The sequence below is a fragment of the Silurus aristotelis genome (genome assembly GCF_946808225.1).
Source record: "Silurus aristotelis genome assembly, chromosome: 24".
In the NCBI taxonomy this organism is placed as follows: Eukaryota; Metazoa; Chordata; class Actinopteri; order Siluriformes; family Siluridae; genus Silurus; species Silurus aristotelis.
The window spans coordinates 8,894,307-8,908,187 of NC_139597.1; the positions used below are offsets into that span (position 1 = coordinate 8,894,307).

Consider the following 13,881-nt stretch of genomic DNA (forward strand, 5'->3'; position numbering starts at 1 on the left):
TTATTTATTTATTTATTTTTCTTCTAGAATGACCAGTTGCCTAATTAATTAAATTTGAAATATTTTTGTAGGTTTGCATAATGCAATTCATTTTGTGAAGTATTTTTCAAAGTTAACATTTTTTTTTATGTAAACTGATTTGAATGTTATGTTTGGGACCATGCAGATGATGATGATTGTGATGATGATGGTAGTTATTATGATCATTTTATTTTTTACAAATTTCCATTTTTTTTTTTTTTTTTTTTTTTTTTTTTTTTAACTTGAATATTAGCCCCACTCATACTGGACTATATTGTGTGTGCGTGTCTGTGTCGTGTGTGTGTGTGTGTTACTTAACCCATCCATGGTCCAACCCCCATACCCACCCCTGCAGGTTGTGAATTATTCCTTTGTATACTGCCACTGTAAGTCAGCCTACGTCCACATTTTGTACACACATAAACACACAATCCCCACAGTGCCATCCAGTGCCTATTCCTTGGTCACAGTCTGTCTCTCTGCTCCTCTTTTTTGCTCAATGCAGCTCTCAAGCTCAACACCCTCAAATCATCAGATCCACCTCTCTGTTATTTTCTTTCACTTTTTATGCTTTTAATGTCTTATAAGGATCTCAAAGGATGCAATTGAAATTGTGGATAGTAGAAACTAAACTGTGTTCTTGGTTTTGCTTGTATACTTTAATATGGCCATGGACAAGAAATATGAATGAAAAATATTGAAGCATGAGACACACTCATGCAAAGAAAAGGTCACTGCACCTGTGCGTGTGTGTGTGTGTGTGTGTGTGTGTGTGTGTGTGTGTGTGTGTGTGTGTGTGTGTGTGTGTGTGTGTGTGTGTGTGCGTGCACGAGTGTTTGAGGGAATGGGGTGTGTGTGTGTGTGGAGGGGGGTAGTTTACACAGTGGAATGAGCTCATTGCCACTTCATGCACATTGTTTACATTCTTGCTGTCAGTGCTAAGCAACAGGAGCATCTTTTTCCTTTTGCTGAAATAGACTGTGTATATGTTTTCATAAACCACCCATCTGTCTCCCAAAGAATTTTCCAAAGTAATAACCTCCATAACTAAATAATGATTATGATAAGTTTTATTACTTTAGAATGCCAATTCCAAAAGAGCTGGGACCCTGTGCACTAAAAATTTAATCATTTGCAAATCTTATAAACCCATATTTTATTTGCAATAGAACTGAAAAATAAATTAATTTTGAATTTGATGCAGCATGTTGCGTGAACATTTGGACAGGACAACAAAAAGCTGTCAAAGTAAGTGTTTACTAATAAGAAACAGCTGAAGGAATATCGAATTAGGTTAATTGGCATGTAACATGCCAGTAACTCGATTGGGTATTAAAAAAAAAAAAAAAAAAAGCATCTTTGAGATCCAGAGTCTCCTTTAGAAGTAAAGATGGACAGAGGTTCACCAAAATGCATCTACAAATGGTAGAACAGTTTCTGAATAATGTGCAAATAATAATAAAATGTGAAGACTTTGACAATTACAATACATATCAAAAGTTTCTCAGGATCTGGAGAAATGTCTGTCCAGAGTGTTTTATTTGTCACATTGTTTTAAAAAAAATACAAAAATGTAAACTACTCCACCAGGGGGTTCTTGAAGATTCTGTTACTTTGGTAGATATGTCTGGCAGCAAGGTTTTACTATATATGGTTGTATATCTATTCTCCTCTTATTAAGCTATTACAGTTGGAAGGCATGCCATCTTTGTGCCCCTTTCCCTCCCTCTCTGTCTGTCAGCCTTTGCCTCAACTGCCAACATCAACCATTCACTTCCATTAGTCTTTCCCTCTCTTTTCAGTCTGGCCTCATATGGAGACACACATACACACTCAAGCCTTGTTCACATGAGGGTGTGAGTTTCCAGGGGAACACGGTTCGCCTGGTTTAAACCTTTCCTTCTTCCCTCTCCCTTGGCCCTCTGGCCAACCTCATCAATAGTAGGAATTCATCCGCCTTTTGAACAGCAGCGTTCTTTCGCTTATCGGACATCTTAAAGACTAAAAACCTGTTTTTTGGTGCTCTGCTTTGCAGATAAATATATTTCCAGTTTTAGTGGTTTTGGGACTGATTTGTGATTTGGCCAGAAAGCTTCCACATATGTTGGCATTGCACTGTACATCTATAATGAAGGCTGTACTCACTGTACATTATCACTGAAGTTGACATCTATACACGTTGCAGGTTTCAACAGATTCACTGTTCAGACGTAAGGTTTGTACTGATTGTATCTTTCACCTTAGGCCTGGTACTGTGACTTGCACTTCATGAATGCAAATTCATCATGTTAGCCTTGGGCTGAGAGTCCCAGAGTACAGCCTGTCCGTTGAAGACTGCTGAACATTAACATTTTGAGACCAACTGTCCAAACTGCCTGCTATTGGCGAAATTGTGTGCCATTTTAAAGTTCTGTGCAAAACCTCACCATCATACAGTGGGGGAAAAAGTATGTTGTTTATCCTACCATGATTAGTGTGGTATTTTTCTCTTTATCACTGAAACCGTACCATCTCAGAATGCAAATAGTGTACAACATTGTTTACTGGAAACTCAAATACTGTTCACTAAATTATTGTGCTAGACAATGTCCCCTTTGAAACCTTGTCTGTCTTTGATCAGGTTGGATTGATTCTACACTAAATGATGCTGGGATCCATTGTTTCAGGAGCTTATGGACAGTTACTTTATATAATGCTTTTCCTATAGCTGGATGCAGTGTCATGGAACACTGTACTAAAGATGTTTGTGTGAATAATGTCCATAGAAGGACAATGCTAAGATTTGAATATAAAGGTGTGGTGGCAATTAAGTGAAATGTTGTTCCTTTGTAATATTAGGCTACGGAATGTTCTACTGGGAAACCACTGTATGTGCAGTGCTCTGTAAGCAAAAAAATATGCAGATAATCATGACAGAAAAGTTTGGATGTAGACTTCCACAAACATCCCAGAATATATCTCTAAAAAGAAACACAATCCTATATCAGTATTACATATTATTGGTTTTGTTCAGTTTAAAATTGTTGCCTTATTTATTGCCAGAAGTGTTAAAATAAATTTATCTGTTTTTGCATGTAAGCAGCGAAAGCCTAAAAGCAGCAAGCTTTCTAGAAAACCTTGATGCAGATGAACAAGCAATAGGGAAACTGTTGAAGAAAGTTTGAAAGATACCAGATTAAGGGAACCAGTCGTCTTTCGGTTGATGCCAGATAGTTTTTTTTTTGTTTATTACACTATACAGCCAAACAAAGATTAAATGTTATTTTTACTAACTCGACATTGATGTGCATTTTAGGCAACACCAACTGCTTAGAGTATAAAAAACATGGAATATTGACAGTAGTGGGGTTAAGTATCACAATATTATCTTTTATGGAAATATGGACAAGATACATGTGATTGTTACATGCCTTACATGGCTGCTTATACTAATGATGAGCCGGTCTTGGCATATATGGGCATATTAAGTGCATAGCTCATAGCTGTGTATGCTTGTGTTCTGGAATGACGCACCTGCTGGGACAATGACAGGAAAGTTTGAGTCATCATAAAGATCAGAGAAATAAAGAGGATCATGGGCTGGGTAGTCTCCTACTGATATGACTGAAGTGGCAAAGCGGCCGCTTATCTGTTATCAGTTAGCACGCCGCAGTCCAAGCCGGTTTGAGGTCACCTGGTGACAAAATGAGCAAAGCAATCTACCTTCTGTAGAAAATAAATCTAAGCAAGACAGTTTGATGTACACTGGTGTATAAAGACAGCCTGTCACCACCTTCACATGACCAGATTGCATTTAAAACTGATTTTTAGACTTTGCATTAGACTTCTGCATGCTACAGCCTAAATATGGACTCTGCAAACTAGGAAAGTGGAGCATCCCTCAGGTGGGATGTGTGAAATTGAAGAGAGAGAGAGAGAGAGAGAGAGGGAGTGAAAAAGAAAGTGCACATGCGATAGATGGATAATGTGGGCCAGTGTCCTCCTTCTGGGCCCTACAATGTGAAGTGGGTGTCCTCTTTCACTAACTGTTAAATGACCTGAGTATAGTTTCTATTGTGTGTGTTTCTAAAGTAAAACCAAAACCCCATCCTGTACTATTGGGGCCTGAGCTGTAGTCCCATAGTCTGTTTAGCTGGCTGTTTCAATAGGCTTCGTCACTAAAGTGACATTTGCATTTTTGATTAATTGGATTTGTGGGAAGGAAATTGTAAGCTAATCAGAGGAGCTGTGTGATGCAATGGGGGAGATAGTGCAGGTGTGGTTTGGCTCCATTTGTCCCCTTAGATAAAAGGTTACTGTAAATCAATACATAAAGGCATTTTGATTGATTCTGATGCTGCCACTTTATCCTGTGATTGATCATATTCGATCCTGATGGAAGTGGTCTTCTACAGGACAGTGCCTGATGTAAATCATGTGGTATGGCATTTATAGTCACCAGATCTTAACCCTGATTTTGTAGCAACATTTCAAAAGGTTCTCCCCCTCTCTCTCAACCACAACCATCAAAACATCAATTGAGGAAATATCTTTTGGAAGAATGATCTTCCGGCCTCCTGTACAGTTCAAGAGACTTGTCTCTGCTTTGTGCCAAAGTGCGTCAAAGCTGGCTTGTTAGCTTGTGGTTGCTCAACGCCTTATTAATATACCAACCTTTCATTTTAAACTGTCTTTAATAAGAAACAGTGTGTGTGTTGAGAGAGCAGAGCAGAAATACCATGCTAGAGTCAATCATGGAGATTAAAAGTGATTATCAAAAGCAAATATGTACACACACCTCTTTCAACCATTCTTTACTGGCTATAGTGACAGGAGAAATGAGTTTCTGAGTTTGTTTTAATACTGGACTGGCAAACAGGCTGTGTGTGTGTGTGTGTGTGTGTGTGTGTGTGTGTGTGTGTGTGTGTGTGTGTGTGCGTGTGCGTGTGCGCGTGTGCGTGTGTTCAGGACACAAATAGCTAGAAACATGCAAATAACTGTTAACGTTACCTGAGAGACAGTTGCTTTAGTAGCATTGACCATAAAATATGCCATTTGTATGTCAGCCAGTCTTCTTTGCTCTTGTTCTTGTTCTTTCTCTTCTGTTCTCTTGTTAGAGTTTACTGTTATTAGGACACTCCGGTCTTAAATGTAGATCTTAAATCGCTTTGCTCGTGATCTTCTCAGTTCATTCCCAGGCGTTTAAATGTCACAGACATTACGTAAGTGCTGGTGATGTATGCTCATGTTCTAACTTGCTTACAACTTTGACAGTCTGTTGCTGCATTCTTGTCTTTATTTTGTGAGTGTGGATAGGGGTGTGTGCATGCACATTGTGAAGGTACAAGTCTTTTACACAGAGGTGAAATTCCCTTTGTTTGTCCATTTTAGAAATGCTCATCATTCTAAGTAATGCACCACCATATATTTTTATTAAAGGCTGTGGGTATATAGTATAGCTAAAGAGTATTACAGTGTTCATTCATTCAAAATAATTGAACTGAAAAACGATTTTGCATTTGCTTGTCAGTATCATCCACATCAGTCTCTGTTTTATTATCATAGGTGAAAGTCAAGCACAAAGTCTTATAATGCTTAATATATTTCAACTTTGTCTGCTGTTGCATGTAGGTGTGTGTATGTGTATGTGTATGTGAGTATGTGTATGTGTGTATATATATATATATATATATATATATATATATATATATATAATATAATTAAAATTTGTGGAACAATAAACCATGATGCACTATTGCCTATAACGTTGGAATATACCGAAGCTAATTACCATGTACACAGGTTATATTTTTTTGTCTGTAGCATGCAGTACAGGTTATAGACTCTGAACCTTGATTATTGGAGTCAGGGATCAAAGTGAGATCTCTTTAGCTCCCAGGCAGGGAATGTTGTGTTCTTAGAAGTACCCAGCCACAGATCATAAGTGATGAACTCAGAGCCAATGTTTAGCTCTAGGCATACATTGCATTTTAATGCAGCCATTTTAACAGATCTTCAACTCCTTGCGCTTAGACGATAAAATATTGTAACAAAGGATGTAATATGTTTACGTTTCTGTTAATCTTCATTAATTATTGCAATTTGGCATTCTTTCTCTTTCCACTCACATAACGAAGAGCAGATCTTCAGTCTCTTTCCTTGCTGCAATAGTCACCTATTTGCTGGACCCATTCATCTTTCTTATGATGTGTTGGTGTGGGTGATGAGTTGAGGCACACAGAGGATTCATTGTATGTATTTGTTCAGTCTGGATGGGTGGCTGACTGAGACATTTATAGATTCATATTGGTCTGTTTGTGTTTCTGTGTGCTCTGTTTAGTAGCAACTTGCTGACTGCGGTCTTGTATAAGGACATGATCATGCTAGATCATGCTGTGCCATCACAGACCTATTGAAATAACTTGTACTGAGAGTGTGTTTATTTGAAGCTTTCTGCTTTTTTTTTTTTTTTTTTTTTTTTTTTTTTTTTATACTTATGCTTTAAGCTCTGTAAGTGTTATTCATTTATTATTTAGTCACCTAAATCAATACTAGTGTGGCTGGATGGAGTGGGAATGCATCCTCAAGTCATGTTTATCACAAATGTTTAGTCCCATTAGTTTGTCTCAAATATCACTAAGAGGCCAAGCCCACCTTTATTGATTTCTCATTTAGTTTAGTGTGAATTTGTCCTGCATTGCTAGATTACAGCAGTTATTCATGCTGACCAATCTCTGTACAATTTCTCTGACTCAGACAAAGGATATTGCACTTCCAGTGCTTGTGTCGTTGAAAAGTTGCTGATCTTTGACCTGCTGATGGGGTTTTTGGGATCTGCAATGTGCTGGACACTGAATCAATGTGCATCCATATCCAGTGATCCTCATTGGTGAATCCTTGGGAGCAAAACTTTCTTTTACTGGGTTTTTTTTTTTTTTTTTTTTTTTTTATATATATATTGTGAGCTAGGACATATTTCCTTGTTTGGCATTCAGTTATTTGTTCAAGTTTTATGATAAGATGATGTTATATGACTAAATCATGTGGACTTTTAATTTTCTTTATTTTATATCCCGGAGTAAGTACATGTGAATTTGTAGAGCTGTGAGGTGAAGCTAAAGATTATGATCTTTTGGGGGGGTTGTTCTGGATTTAATTTGACCAAATTATTAAAAAGAAGCTTCAGTGTTCAGTGTGTGAACTTGAGGTGAGGTCATTAGTCTCGTTGCTGTTGGTGTGCTGAGCAATATCATGATCATTAGCGTTACAGGTGGTATATGTGATCTAGTTGATTACAGATAAATAAAGCCTGGTCTTTACTTTGCATTCTCCACAAGGGAACAGAAAGGAACAAACAATAAAAAAAAAAGATTTATTTTACTGTAATATTTTTTTTTTTATTGTAATTTTTATCAATTATTAATACAACTTTCCCCAAACAGCAAACATTAAAAAAAATGTTTAATGTGGACATTTTTTATTTAACATTATCCAGATTAGCAGATTTACAAATACATGTCCTCTGTCCCCTACCCCACCCTTCCCCACTGTTTCCTTTTTTACTTCCCTCCCTTTCTTTGTTTTGTCAATTATCAGGCTTTTTTTGTAATTAAGATAACATGTACAGAAGACATTGCAGATAAGGAAAGACTAAGTGAAAATTAAATGTGTGTTAATGCACATACTGTTCTAGAGCTACACACACACACACACACACACACACACACACACACACACACACACACACACACAGGTTGGTCAGCTGCGATAGAAGGGACCACGGAGACACCGTTTGGTGTGTTTTCCTCTGTCGGAAGTTACTAAATGTCTGGGTGTACGCAGTCTTTATCTGTCGAGGTTACCAAGTCAGGAAAACTAAAGCACTTTTTATAAAAAGTGTACACTGTTAAAGAAATGTAACATCAAGCATGAGGTAAATCTATGTAAAGTAGTGCCATAGGCTTGATAAAATAATATATCCGGAACTGGTTGCCATTTGTACCCTGTATGCTGTATTATTTATACATTTTTTTAATCTTAGAATGTGGTTTTGGTATTGAGAACATACAAGTGGTCAACAAGCAAAAAGGTCCAAATTGTGAGTTCTATCATTATTCATGTGTCATATGACGCATTGTGTGTAACAGCACATCTTGGCAAATGTGGAGGCACACATGCTGGTAAAATACTATCTAGAGGCAGAAGGTTTTAATGATTCAGGGTCTGATCAACTGTGAAGGTAAACTGATAGTGTTAGTGAAAAATAGTTTTCTCGCTTTTGAACCATGCAGGCACGAGTCTAGTGCACTATAGTTATTGAATCTATTCTACAGGACCTTGATGTCCTATGATGTTTACGCTGATTCTATTCTATTCTATTCTATTCTATTCTGTTCTGTTCTGTTCTGTTCTGTTCTGTTCTGTTCTATTCTATTAACACAACACAACACACACAATTACTTGATCAAACCAATGAGTAGGAATCTGGAAAGACTTGGGCAAGTGTTTAGAAATGTTAATTATCTATCACCAATGCCTAAATACTCTTGACTTGCTCTTACTCTTAAGTTTCATTAATAATGTGAAATAAAATCAGTGTATATCTGACGTTGACATTGCAGTGATTGAGGGTTTCACTAATATGGTCTGTAACAGACAGGGCATTCATGTTATAGTATTAAAGCTGAGAACAATCAACATTTCACAATAGTGTACCCCATGCTTTTAATGTTGTGTGTGTGTGTGTGTGTCTTGGTTTATTTGGTTATTTGCATTGCTTGCCTGCTATTTGGCTGAAGTCCTTAAGTTACTGTGGTGATTTCATGCCTTTTACTTAAACACAAAGGCATCTTTCTTTCTCTGTTCTTTATTCACGTTTTGTCTGTCTCTGTCCCACCATGACAAACCCCCCTCCTCTCCAAAATGGAAGGGGGGTAGATTACAGATTCTAATCTGTGGGAAACAGAGGATGCTGATCAGACTATGGGAGGAGGGTTGCCATAGTGATGGGAAGAAATTCTTATGGTTTTGTGGGAGAGAGAACAGCAAGTACCTTTATAGTCTTGCCAAAGAGGGCAATTCCAGTGTTTATGAATCTTACAAACGGTGTTTCTTCCAGAAACCTTGGATCGTAATCATCTTTTGTGCAGTTTAGTTGACTTTAAGGTGTGTTTGTGTCTGTGTGCATGTGCATGTTGTGCTTATATGCCTGTGTGGTTGATTGGGGGTGCATGTAACTGCCTAACCCAGTTTTCTCCCTCTGTAGACTGTGATTAATGAGGTTGCTGTGTGATGCCTCAGCCTGCTTTAAGTGTTTGAAGTCAGACATTAATCGACCTCCATATGTTGAACCACCAGACAAAAAAAACCAAGTCCTTGCAAGACTGTATGTGTGTATTTGCATCTGAGGGTCTGCCTGCATGTGTTTGGGAACAGGATGCTACTGACATTCTGCTACAAAGCTACACCTAACCCAGACATAACCCAAACACAACCAAATTCAGATCTAGTATGTCATATACAATTCTGCAATTGGATATTAATACGATATGAATGAATTACATTTAAATAGTTTGATGTATTCTGCAGATTAATTGGTCTGTGCACTCTGTTTACCCCAAGAATGATTGTATTATGGATCTGTAATAAGGGGCTTTATAAAATTATCAGCTTTGCAGCTAGTAGAATCTTGTTAAGGTAGAAAAAAGGAGGGCCTTTTTTCTCTTTTATAATTTGTATTAAATTTAGGACCATTGAATGCTCATGCTTATCATTTATAACCTTGCATCACACATTTAGGCACACACACATACAGGAGATGTTTGTTTTGACTGGGCCTGCATGAGCTTTCTGAAGGCCAATTCTCCGTATCAGTTTTGATGTTTGTGTGTGCGTATACCTTTATTGAGTAAAGGCACATGTGCAGGCACCTTTAAGACACACACTAAATGTTTTCTGATTTTAACATGCAGGCTTTAATAAGCTAGTGGTTAGTGGGATCAGAAATTCACTGAAAGTGTTTTGACTTTGACTTTGAGCAGTGGAGAGAGGGGGGAAAATAGAACAGAGATGGCAGGAATGTAAAAGAAATGTGAAAGGTTGAAACATGTCAGGCTTTTAACATTTTCCAAGTCTGTATGGAGTATTTTTAACATGGGTATATATAAAACTCTTGTCCTTCCTTTCTTTTTTCATTCTTTAAAATTTCAATAAGAATGTTCATAAGCATGTAGAAGAAGCAGATTTCGTCTCTGTGTTCCCACCTTATAGTCTCCCTGTGGATAAATACTGTAGGTTAAATGACCAGAAAGCGAAAAACAAGTTGCTTTTGTTTCCTGAAGTATTCTGCTCTATAGACATTGGCTAAGGAGAGATCTGACTGAAAAGAAAACATTTTAGTAGCACCTTGATGGATTAGCAGGCTCAGATGACCTAGTCGATTTTTTAAAATAAAAATGTAGCGTTGTGGGAACACAAATAAAAATAATGGGTTAAGGTTATACTTTGTTTGACTCAAAGACACCTCACAGTTCAACATCTCAATATAAGATAAAGGTGCCAGGGAGAGTTGACAATTACTGAAGGTTCTTATTCTTTAACATTTAATTATGAAGACCGATGACTACATCTAATAGCTAAAGTCTTGCTAACCGTTTCTCTCTTTTGTTGTTGCTACATTATAACATTTGCTAGCAAATAATGATCACTTCCACATTATTTTTCATTGTCTGTATTAGTATGCTTACTTGTTAAGAGAATTCTATATTGTCAGATGCCTCTTTTTATCATAGTCAGTTTCTGGTCAGTGAAACATCCAGTAAAACTCATTGGAGCTTTTACTAGTCTAGTGGACTAGCTAATAAATTTGTCCACGCCTGCAAGACAGCCTTGTAATGCCAATGAATTCCTGCTGATTGTAGCGCATTTCTGGCCTCTTCTGTAGCCTGCCTTCTTTCCTACATGCTTATCCACAGGACTGCTGCTGTCAGGGGCATAAGAGACTGCCAGCCAACCTGGTATGGCATAGAGGCTTGATGGAGAATAGAGGGCAAAGGAACAATAGCCAGCACTGTCCCGTGTACTATGCGCTCACTGGACAGGAATGTACCAAGAGTGTAGCTCCACTGCAGCTCAGTTTTCTTTCAAAACTAGACTCAAAGGCAGAAAATGAATAAGGGTGTCCAAGGTGTGTTGCAAGCTTTCAAGAGGTGTATGCACTTGGGCTGTGTTTTAATGAGGTGGTCCCCAGCAGAGTAGAAAGTGCTTAGCTTTAAAGAAGCAGCCCATGTCTTCTCCCTTATGTGCCAACATCAAAGACTGCTTTCTCATGAGGGGGTGGTTACAAGGCTGTGTGCATTCGAGCATGCGTACGTGCAAGAAGTTAAATGAAATGCCTATAATAAAAAGGGTAGCGGCAACGAGCAGGTGGGGTTCAAACTATAATTCTTGCACCAGGCTTACTGGCTTGCTTTTTAGGTGGGTGTCTATAAAGAGGCTGTTGGTAATTAACAACTGCAGTATGAACGACAATGTATGGTCAAAACCAAGCCAAAACCGACAGTTGTTTTATGATAACTAGCCATTAATATATGCCAAAAATAATTCCTTCTTTCTGTTTCATTGTAAAACCTTTTTTTTTTTTTTTTTTTTTACTTTAATTGAAGCTCTTCTGGGAGGCTGCTTCCACTTTTGCAGGCCCTGTGTATCAAATATATTATAATTATTTAATAATAAAGGTAATACATTTGATTCAACATATATGGAACAATAACTAACCTTTTAAGACCCTATTTGTTTCCTTGAACTGAAACAGCATACAGATATACATTTATATGACAACTGTGGCTTTGGCTTTATTTGCATTCTATAAGGCTTCTGACAATTTACCATATTATGGTAATAAATGAATTCTTTATTCACACATGAAGTTGGAAATTGTGAGTGACATTTTGAATCTAAACTTTGATCGTTTGTGTGATTTACATAAGAACCCCATTTAAACAACCTGTGTGTTTGTCCATTTGTGGCAAATAAGTCTGGGTTGTCGTGGCCTGTCTGAGCAGATCTCGCGCATTGGAATGTCAACTGCTTTAAAGCTGACCAAGCTGCAGGGTGTGTCTGAAGTCTCACACTTTACAGTTTGAGATACCAGCTGTTTGACAAGATGTGCTCTGTCAGCATATACATAGGGGTGTGCTCACATGTTTGGATGCTTGCATCTCTTCTCTTTCTCTATTTCCAGAGTATTTACAGTTTATTTATTCTTCAGTCTCCATTTTATTTAAACATTTCATTTATTCTTGGGATTATAAATGTTAAAATTAAAACTGCACACATTAGCCAGCATTGCATTTACCTTCTTGTTTATTTGTGACCACACAGATGAAGCATTCAATCTCTCTCTCTCTCTCTCTCTCTCTCTCTCTCTCTCTCTCTCTCTCTCTCTCTCTCTCTCTCTCTCTCTCTCTCTCTCTCTCTCTCTCTCTCTCTCTCTCTCTCTCTCTCTCTCTCTCTCTCTCTCTCTCTCTCTCTCTCTCTCTCTCTCTTCTCTCTCACACTCACACACACACACACTGTTCCACCACAACATGGATACACATTTCACCTAATCTAACCACAAACACAATTCAAAACATATTAAATAATTGTGTGCAATAAGTTATGATGGAGCACAACAATGAATTTTGTAATTTGCTTGGTGTCCTACGCTAGTTTCACTGTTTTTACCCTGCATGCGTTCATGGGTTCTTGGCTTTGTTTTGCTCAAAATTTAAAGAAATAAATTTTTACACCTCTCTTTAATACAAGCTGATTTTCTGACCTTTTCTTGTGACCACTTCTTGTGGGACTCATGGTGCGGTGTGTAAACGCTTGCCTGTTGGCGTCACCTGTGCAATGAACTCTTCTACCTACAACCTTCGTAAAGTGTCACTTCTCAGAAGTGCTTTTAAACGCAGTCTAGATTTTATTGTTCTGAATTTGAAACCTACCCATTGCTTTTCTGTTTGGTTTTCAGTTTGGTTTTGGCATTAGGTAATAGAAATGAATAAACACTTCCTGTAGTGTCTTTTATACTAAAGAACAAAGCACAAACCTGTTTTTGGCCCTATGATGTACATACTTTTAGGGATTTCAGAGAGCATGTACTGTACATTTTTCATATTTCTCTCAATACATCCATGCTGACTGTGTGGCTTCAGGCAGCAGGAAACATCTTTTCTAGGGAGGTAGCAAAACTGTTTCTGCCTATTGTGTGCACACACACACACACACACACACACACACACACACACACACACACACACACACACATACAGAACCAGCCTGGTGCATTAGAAAGAGCCCTTTTATTATGAGTCAAAAGAGCGCTGTCACCTTGATGCTGAGTCGCTGACATGCTTTTTCTAATAACTCCCCAGTAATCTCTTTCCATCATATCTTAAAATCCTCTGCCTTGATTTGTGTGTACGCACAATTACAGTTTAGTACTTTGTCTCTGACTCACCATTTTATAAAAAAAAAAATATTGGTTAATATAACCATTACTTTACAGCATGAAAATCTTCAACCTTTCAAATAGAATTATGAATTTCCCAGCTCTTGCAGCACATCTGCAAGTAGTATAAGCAGCTGAAGAGTATGTGTCTATGCAGAGAGGTTATGCTGGAATGATGTTTTTGGGTTCCTCCCACTCTATTTAATAAATATCTTTCTGTTCAGAGAGGTTTGTTTGTTGATATCTACATTTCTAAAGTCTTGTGCGTGAATGTGCGTTTTATTAATGTGGAGAGGTGTCTAGAGGTTCCTCCTCTTGTGAATGTTTTATTAAAAGCCTCTTGGTTATTCATGAAGGAGGTTTTTTTTTGCACCCAACATGTGACC

General features: G+C 37.7%; 1 protein-coding gene across 1 annotated transcript in view; it reads left to right on the forward strand.

The window, feature by feature from the left end:
* The window catches only part of cdk17 (cyclin dependent kinase 17), a 48,414-nt gene that overhangs the window by 5,671 nt on the left and 28,862 nt on the right, over positions 1-13,881 (forward strand). The window lies entirely within an intron of this gene.